Source organism: Palaemon carinicauda, chromosome 38 (assembly GCF_036898095.1).
Source record: "Palaemon carinicauda isolate YSFRI2023 chromosome 38, ASM3689809v2, whole genome shotgun sequence".
In the NCBI taxonomy this organism is placed as follows: Eukaryota; Metazoa; Arthropoda; class Malacostraca; order Decapoda; family Palaemonidae; genus Palaemon; species Palaemon carinicauda.
This window is the reverse complement of record NC_090762.1, coordinates 6,774,002-6,783,490: the sequence shown is the minus strand read 5'-3', so window position 1 is coordinate 6,783,490 and position 9,489 is coordinate 6,774,002.

The following is a 9,489-nucleotide window of genomic DNA, read 5'->3' as shown; positions in this document are numbered from 1 at the left end:
TATATATATATATCATCATCATCATCATCATCATTATCACCTCCTCCTATGCCTATTGACGCAAAGGGCCTCGGTTGGTTTTCGCCAGTCCTCTCTCTCTCTCTCTCTCTCTCTCTCTCTGTATATATATATATATATATATATGTGTGTGTGTGTGTGTGTGTGTTGGGGGCGGGGTCGCTCAAGAGAATAAACGGCCCATCGGTCACAGCCTCATTTGTATTTTTAATGGTTTAAGCATGGATGAACCCTTAGTAAAGTATTGGAATTAGATTTCCTGCGCCTAACTTAGCCTAGCTAGCCTAGTTTAGGGTGCTCCTCCCTGTCCGCAGGAAGGCGGTGCCCTGCTTCCTGCGATTATGCTGACCTAGTCAACGGCTATTTAGAATTTATCTAATCACCCATGAATGAGTTACTTTAATCTTTCTATATTGTGACACCCCTTTCCAAGCTGAACTATCTCTAAAGGTATGTTTTATTTATTTGGGGTCGAATTTTTACGTTCAAATGAGAATTTTCCACCTTTTTATGATTTCGGAAAGTCTAGGATGGAAGAAACTTGAACAGTTCCATACGATAATTATTAATAGGTATGGTTATCAATGCATCAGAAGAGGAGATTAGAAATATATTGAAAATTATTGTGAATAACCTGCGTAATGAATATTTTCTCTAGCTTTTTTAATCAACGTGTACTCATGGTTTTGAGTGCGTGTGAGAGGCTCAACCTGCATCTTTCAATAGCGTGTTTGACGGTATTTAAGCCGGATCTGGTGTGGGACTTTTTCATTTGGGTGGATTAGCGATAGATGGCGTTGGGCCGAGCGGAAGACTGTATCTCCATTTTGGCTGGAAAGAAATTGCTTGTAGGCCAAAGGCAGCAATTGCAGAAAACCAAAGTAATCTCCCTGTTTATGCATCTTGTTCTTTGAAATTTGTGTTTAGTTGTGTAAATAAAAACATTTGCTTTTGAATTATCATGATTTCAAACCTATGTTATAAACTTGATGCACTTCCCATCTTTCAGTTGTATTAAGCTACATCTGTGATCGGTATCACAGCTTTAATAAAAAAAAAAAAAAAAAAAAAAAAAAAAAATCTATGCATATTTTAAGTAATTTCAATCTGATTTCTCCTTAGTTTTTGCTTAATCAGTATGCAAGCAACTATTAGTTTTTTCTCATTTTTTTATATTTTTAATCTGTTTTAGACCTGAAGAAAGAATGAAAAGAATATTTGAAGAGAATACATATGAATTTTCTTCGAAAGAAATATAAGAACCTCCATTTAAAATTGGGAAGGTTTTGGGAACAAGGGAAATCAAACGCGGAGACAGCATTCCGTAACTCTGGCTGTGGTAACATTCGAAGAGCTCTCAATCAAGTTGAAGACGTATGAGATCAAAGCAGCCTCAGTAACAAAACTAAATTACGATCCAAACTTCAAGATCATCATCGTTGTCCTTCATGTGGTCCATTAGGCAAACACGTCTTGTGTTTCAACAAGTTTAAAATCTTTCTTTACGATTAATTTTAAATAGATGTCTTCATTTTACGCATTATTTTACTTCTCTAGGCAACTATTAGCCCTTCCTAAATTTACCCATCCGCATGTCATAACCCAGATTATTATTATTATTATTATTATTATTATTATTATTATTATTATTATTATTATTATTTATTATTATTATTACCAGCCAAGCCACATCCCTAGTTGGGAAAGCAGGACGCCACAAGCCCAAGGAACCCAACAGAGAAAAACAGCCTAGTGAGGAAAGGACCTAATAAACTACATGGGAAGTAATGAATAATAGACATAAAATATTCCAAGATATGTAAGATATTTCTTTCAGAACAGCGGCATTTTTTTTTTTTTTTTTTTTTCTTCTTGTTAAAAGTGCTGGAAATAATTAACAATACACCATTGAAAACATGTAGAAACCATCCCTTCTAAAATATCTTTTGGTTATTTACTTGTGGTTTTAATTATCGCCACCACCAAGCCTGTACAATACATTATTTTTCAATACACCAAGAGCTATAAGCGTACAGTTGGACACATGAATTCTTTACACACCTTGCTCTGAAGAAGTGCCCATCCCCACCTCCTCGACCTACACTATCTGTTTGGTTACTTGCTGTGCAGTAAGGGTGTGACAGGGTGTACTTCTTTAGAACGTGGTGTGTCAGTATTTTCTGTTTTCAACTGTACATAGAAGTTCGTCGCTCTCTATTCCTTGTTTGTTCATCACGTGAGAACAACGATATTTTCATTGTTTGTGTTAGTATGAAAGACTGCCTCGGAGAAACTTCCTCCTCCCTAAAAAAAAAAATGTATATATGTTAGGCTTGTATATATGACCTTTCCTCCGTAATAGAATCTCCTCTGCCACATTCACCATTCTTTTCCTCAATGTTTCCTTTGTTTCCGAGCATAATACGGAGTACAACCCCCGAGGAATAATTGCTCTGCCGTTAACATCTCTCTCTCTCTCTCTCTCTCTCTCTCTCTCTCTCTCTCTCTCTCTCGGTTGCATTATTTCGCTTATTCCCTTTATATATTTATAGCTGCTAAATATTGACTATTTAATTTATTACAGCAGATGCATAGCGGAAAATTATTATTACATTTGTAAAGGAGATCCAATGTGTATGTTTTGATTGTCGATGAATTATGTAAGTTGTATTTTAGGAGAGCAAGTACTAGCATGTATTGATATTATATTTAAATAATATCTCCCTAAAACTCCATTTATTGTGCTGTATTAAGTGATCTCTTACCATAAGCTTTGAGCAATAAAAGCTTTTCATTTCATATTAATATCTTTATTTTTCAAACCGATAAAGTCATATCTTTATCTTTGGTTTTTTAATAATTAAACTTGTGTTTAAATTCGCTTTATTTTTAACTCTGTTTTATTCGTCCTTCAAGTTGGAATAATGGCTACCGAGTTTCACCTGTTAACTCTCGGAACAAGAAAAAAAAAAGTGCCTTCAACTTTTTCCTCTAATCTCTTTAGCTTCCTACTTCCCTCACTACTTTTCTAACTCAGGTAGCGAAGTGAGGTTTATTGCCTCCGAGGAGAGTTCCACTGACTACTTGCTTATATTTTTTCTCTAAATATAGAGACTTTTTTTTTTTTTTTTTTTTTTTTTTTTTTTTTTTTTACTTTCATTTGCCTTAGAAAGGCAATGACTTCTATATGTATTTTTTTGTACTCATTTGCTTTAGAAAGGCAATGACTGCTATATGTTTTTTTTTTTTTTTTTTTTTTTTTTTTTTGCTTTAGAAAGGCTATGACTTCTATATTTTTTGGGTCTTCCATTATTTCGGGGTTAATGGAAATTCACTCGACATTTAATTTCTTATTAATTTTTAAATGCTAATTTTTTACTCAAAATGTAGAAATTTTACTCTCATTGACGAAAGTATGTGTGAACTTGTAAAACTGGTATATACTTGATATTAATTTATACGTAAGTGGTTTATTACCTCCACCAAAGAGGTTATAAAATCGAGTCGGTTTATTTATTTATTTGTCTGTTTGTCTGTGAACAGGATTACGTCAAAACTACTCAACGGATTATAACGAAATTTTCCTCAGATAGATCTTTGGTAATGGACAACCCCATTAAATTTGGAGATGATCTCCGGATTCTAGATCTGGATTTGCATTTTTCACAATTTTAAAGATTACGTCAAAACAAATTGAGGGGTTTAGCAGAATTTCCACCACAGATAGATCTTAGGCCATGGATGACTTAATCAACTTATGGAGATGATCTGGTACCGGATCCGTATTTGCCTTTTTTCTAGGGCTCAAATAAGGGAAGGCCTGTAAGTGAATTGGGTCCCGTGAAGTGTTGCTATTCATCTGAAGATTTTAATTCCCGTGGGTACGGCAATGATTATAGTGGCAGAAGTAAAGTAGGCCCGTGTGTCGACGTCTATTCCAACAGTAAACATGTGGTGAGCTCAAACTACGAAGCCTAGCACTCCAATTGTTATTATAGCGTAGATTATTCCTAGCGTTCCGAAAGATTCTTTTTTACCTGCTTCTTGTCTTACAATGTGAGAAATTATTCCGAAAGCAGGCAGAATTAAGATGTAAACTTCTGGGTGTCCAAAAAATCAAAATAAATGTTGATAGAGGATTGGATCCCCACCTCCCGGACTAAGTCTAAACAAATTAATACATTGATTTATCACCAAATTTTAACAATGGATAGATATTATGTATGGGAAGAAACCATTAGATTTTGGAGGTGATATGGATCAAGATCATGATTCTGGATCAACATCGCACTCTATACCATCTACTGTACAGTCAGTATATGAAAAGTGGGAGGCGTTGTCCATAGACTTTGATTAAATGTTGGCAATGTTCATTGGTAGAGGTCAGAAATCTGAGATTGCTCTTGTTGTTTTGGTTGTTGTTATTATTATTATTATTATTATTATTATTATTAAAATCCAGTTATATACGTTATATATATATATATATATATATACATACATATATATATCTGTGTATACATATATATATATATATATATATATCAATGCCGAAGATTCTTAGACAGGGTGGTGTTTTCTTCAAGTTTTTATTATTAATATTATGATGATAATGATAATGCTGATTATTGTTGTTAATATTATTATTATTATTATTATTATTATTGTTGTTGTTGTTGTTGTTGTTATCATTATTATGGACATTAAAAATCCACAGTTATATATGTTGTATATATATATATATATATATATGTATATATATATATATATATATACACACACACATTTAATACCCAAGATTCTTAGGCAAGAAAAGGTGTTTTTTTTCGTTCGTATTATTATTATTATTATTATTATTATTATTATTATTATTATTATTATTATTATTATTATTATTATTGCGTTTTAATTGATTCTCAATCATCGATTATTTATGAAGTTTACATTACCATTAATATTATTATCATCAACATCGTTGTGTTTGTTGTTAAAGGAATTCTCAATTCACGATTCTGTTCTCAGTGGCCTTGCGGAAGGATAGACCAGAAACAGCATTCATAGTTATCTTGTTATTGATCTCGTGCAATCCTATAACACCCGAAGGATGCTTTGCTGTTTTTAACTTTGGTTTACATGCGTGGAGAAATAACGGAATAGTTTTATCATTTTAATTAATAAATACTGCCGTCTCTGTTTTCTTGATTTATTATGATTAATGCAGTTCCCTTTCAATTAAATATAAATGTAAATGATATTACGATTTCAGTTTGAATGTTAGCATTGCTATTTTGATATAAAGATAGACGTGATAAGCGCATTTCCTTAGGGATCTCAATAATAATTTTCACTGGGAATTCGTTATTATTATTATTATTATTATTATTATTATTATTATTATTATTATTATTATTATTATTATTATTATTATTATTGTTGTTGTTGTTGCTGTTGTTATTGTTATTGTTATTGTTGTTGTTGTTGTTGTTGTTGTTGTCGTCTGTGTTTGGCAATGAAGTAAAGCAAGAGTTCCATAATTTTAAATTTTATCAACTCACATGTTACTAGTAAATATAAGGAAAGGTGATGGCGTTCCGCTTCCAGATTTCCTCAACAGAAACGTTGATGGTAAACCAATGGGAAATTATACTGGAAACAAGATGTTGGAACCGTAAAGTTTTACAGTAAGTAACAAAGTCCTTTGAAAATGACGTTGGGAATTAAATTTGTGTAACAATGTGCCTTGCAATAATAGTCGTATAGGAAAGTTCATTGTCAAATATTGTGGGCAGCTTTTGAGAGAAAATTCGGTAAAGCTATAAAGATCTTATTTAAGACATTTAAAAAAGAAAAAAAAAACTTCATTAGCCAACCCTAGGATTTGCTAAATCATAAACAGCCATTTTACTTTTTTCCTTTTGGCGAGAAAGTCAAGAAACGGCCAATGAATTCATGAGGTGAATAACTGGTAACTTAATAAGAAATTTGATTAATCAGGCATTAAAACAAAAGTGAAAGTGTATGGTCTGCTAATAAAGTGTGTACATCCCATGGTAACTAGAATAGTGTAAACTCCAGTAGGCAGTATTTACATAAAAGGATAATGTATAGTTATATTGAATTATGTATAAAAATTGACCAAACTATAACAATTCAGGAGTTGTGGGCTGTTTAGAGTATGTTAGATTTAAAATAGAAAAACAAAAAACAAAGCTTTTGCTGTCAAATTATGTGCGTGTCATATTTTTTTTTTCTTTTTTTTTAATTTCGTTGAGGATATTGGATGGGTTAGTATTTTTTAAAAGATGATCTAATTTTAGATTCTTTGTTTAAACAGAAATTTAGAACCATCTGGACTGATGAATGCATACTATCGTTATAAATCGTTATAAATGAAAGGAAATGTTTATCTTGAAACAAGAACTTTCTTATTGGATAGAGTAATGCCCTGTTAGTAAGCATAAAAAGATTTGCTTAATTTGTGATTGTGGTAAAAGCTATGAAAGCTACATCAGCTCTTCCTTAAAACGTCAGCATTTTATGGAAACTACGAATTAATTTTAATAATTATAATTACAAAGATGATGAAAACTAATATTTTATAAAAAAAAAAAAAAACTATTATTTCATTAAAACTACGAATTAATTTTAATAATTATGATTACAAAGATGATGAAAACTAATATTTTATAAAAAAACAAAACTATTATTTCATGGAAACTACGAATTAATTTTAATGATTATAATTACAAAGATGATGAAAACTAATATTTTATAAAAAAAAAAAAAAACTATTATTTCATGGAAACTACGAATTAATTTTAATAATTATAATTAAAAAGATGATGAAAACTAATATTTTATAAAAAAATCTATTATTTCATGGAAACTACGAATTAATTTTGATAATTATAATTACAAAGATGATGAAAACTAATATTTTATAAAAAAAAAAGAACTATTATTTCATGGAAACTACAAATTAATTTTAATAATTATAATTACGAGGATGATGAAAACTAATATTTTATAAAAAAAAAAAAAACTTATTTCATGGAAACTACGAATTAATTTTAATAATTATAATTACAAAGATGATGAAAACTAATATTTTATATAAAAAAAACTATTATTTCATGGAAATTACGAATTAATTTTAATAATTATAATTACAAAGAAGATGAAAAATAATATTTTATAAAAAAAACTATTATTTCATGGAAACTACGAATTAATTTTAATAATTATAATTAAAAAGATGATGAAAGCTAATATTTCATATATATATATATATATATATATATATATATATATATATATATATATATATATATATATATATATAAAACTATTATTTCACAGACAAAATGTTTCCGTATCCTGGATGACATAACACATAGTTCAGATCTAAATATGTACCTTACGTTGTATGGTATTTTTAGAGGTCTTCATATTGTCTGTCTCTGTGAAAGACTGTAAGGCCACACCCTGCTTTACCTATTGACATTAGAGAACTTCCCGTAATTCTGGAAGGCGTGAGTCATTAGTCCAATTAGAGAGCTTTTTTTTTTTTTTTTTTTTTTTTTTTTTTTTTAATCTTTGTAGCTGGTATTCATACAGACATGGAACAAATCATTGTAAGCCATTTTTTCCTATGGTTTTCATTACTATGAATAACCTAATCCTAATCCTAATCCTTTTAGCATGTTATTTTCTTTTTTTATGTGTGGGGTTTTAGGATCCTATGTGTAGGTCGTGAATTTTATTCTAATAGGTCGTTTAGATTCATAATTTACAGATTCTTATAAAAACGTAAATAATGTCTAAATTTCATAAAGGGAAGAATATTACAGGCTATGGGCATGCGCGTGCGCACACACACACATATATATAAATATATATATATAAATATATATATATATATAAATATATATATATATATAAATATATATATATATATATATATATATATATATATATATATATATATATATATATATATATATATATATATATATATATATACACACACACACATATATATGGGGAAATGGTTTGTGGGTTTGTGTAATGCCACGATCTGCAAAGCTGTGTAAGTCAGAGCCACCCGTACTTGTGAGTGATCAGACTAATGTCTCCCGCTATCACCAATCCTCAGTGGCCAACAAAGTGATGAAATCAGGCAAAACCTCGAACATGAATAACGACATGTCTGAAGACTTTCTCCTGCAGTGGACTAGAAATGGCTGTATTTGTTGTAAATGTTTTTGGTGTGTGTGTATTCTTACGAAGCTGGTCTAGCGTAGAGTAAGTAATTTTATTAATATATTTTATTTATATATTTCATTTGTTTATTTAAGAGGTGAATTGCCAGCCCATAAGGTGAGTTCCTCTTATGTAGATATAATTTTTGTATGTAAATTACGTAAGACTTTCGTTGTTAATTTCATTGTATGCTTTATTCAAATCAGTATATGTAAATTTACGTTATTTTCAAGAATTAACTTTTGTTTCACGTATTTTTGTTACAAAGTCTTACGTAATCTGTTTAAGAGTGCTATATGATACATCCGAGATATGAACGAGGGCTTATGTAAATCCTTTTTTATGTTTTTATGAGTTATTGCATAATGTTTGTGAGAAAATACGCAATTCTTATATTTGCCTCGTGTTTAAGAAGGTTCTCGAAAACCCTAGTGTTAGATTTGAGGTTTTTCTTATTTCGAGGACAATGGTGGGTGGACCCAGCTGAGAGAAAGTCGTCTCGCTGTTGCGTTGGTATGCGTCCGGGAGCTGCCTGAAAATAAGGTTTGTCCCCCGAATTTTTATCTAGTTGACAACTCTGGCGTCGGTAGAAGCGGGCCCCCAAGCCATGAGAATAATCTTTTTCGAATATTCTATACGTTACTAAGTTCATAAATAAGTGCTCCCAGGGGTGCATAGCAGCAGAAGAGACCCAGCCTGTCCTGTGAACGAGCCAAAGTACATTCCTCTCTCTCTCTCTAGTGCCTGTAGTGTGTCCTCTCCAAAGTGATTAAGTTTAATTACAACATACAGTATATCGTGTGTAGTGAGTTGAAACTTTACGAAGATGTGAAAGGTGGTTTTAAATTTATTGTGTTGTGGTGAATGTTGGTATTGTGTGAATCTTTGTAACTAGCCCAGGTATATTTATGTACAAACGTGAAGTATATTTATATTATTATTAGGTTAACTATTTTCATCGTGTCAAGACTAATTAATTGTGTAAAATTCAATTTCAAGTGAAACAAGTGATTGTATAATTTTCATAAGTATTAATTTCTTTTTGTCTTAATCTAAGTTTTTCTCAGACTTAATATTTCGAGTTATTTATTTTTTTATGTAATTCTTTCAAAGTGTTGTAATTTTTATAGAATATATTTATTTTTCTGAAGAGTATTATGTCAATCACCAGTGTTTTCACAGTACTCTCTCGTATCCCAGTTGAAGAAT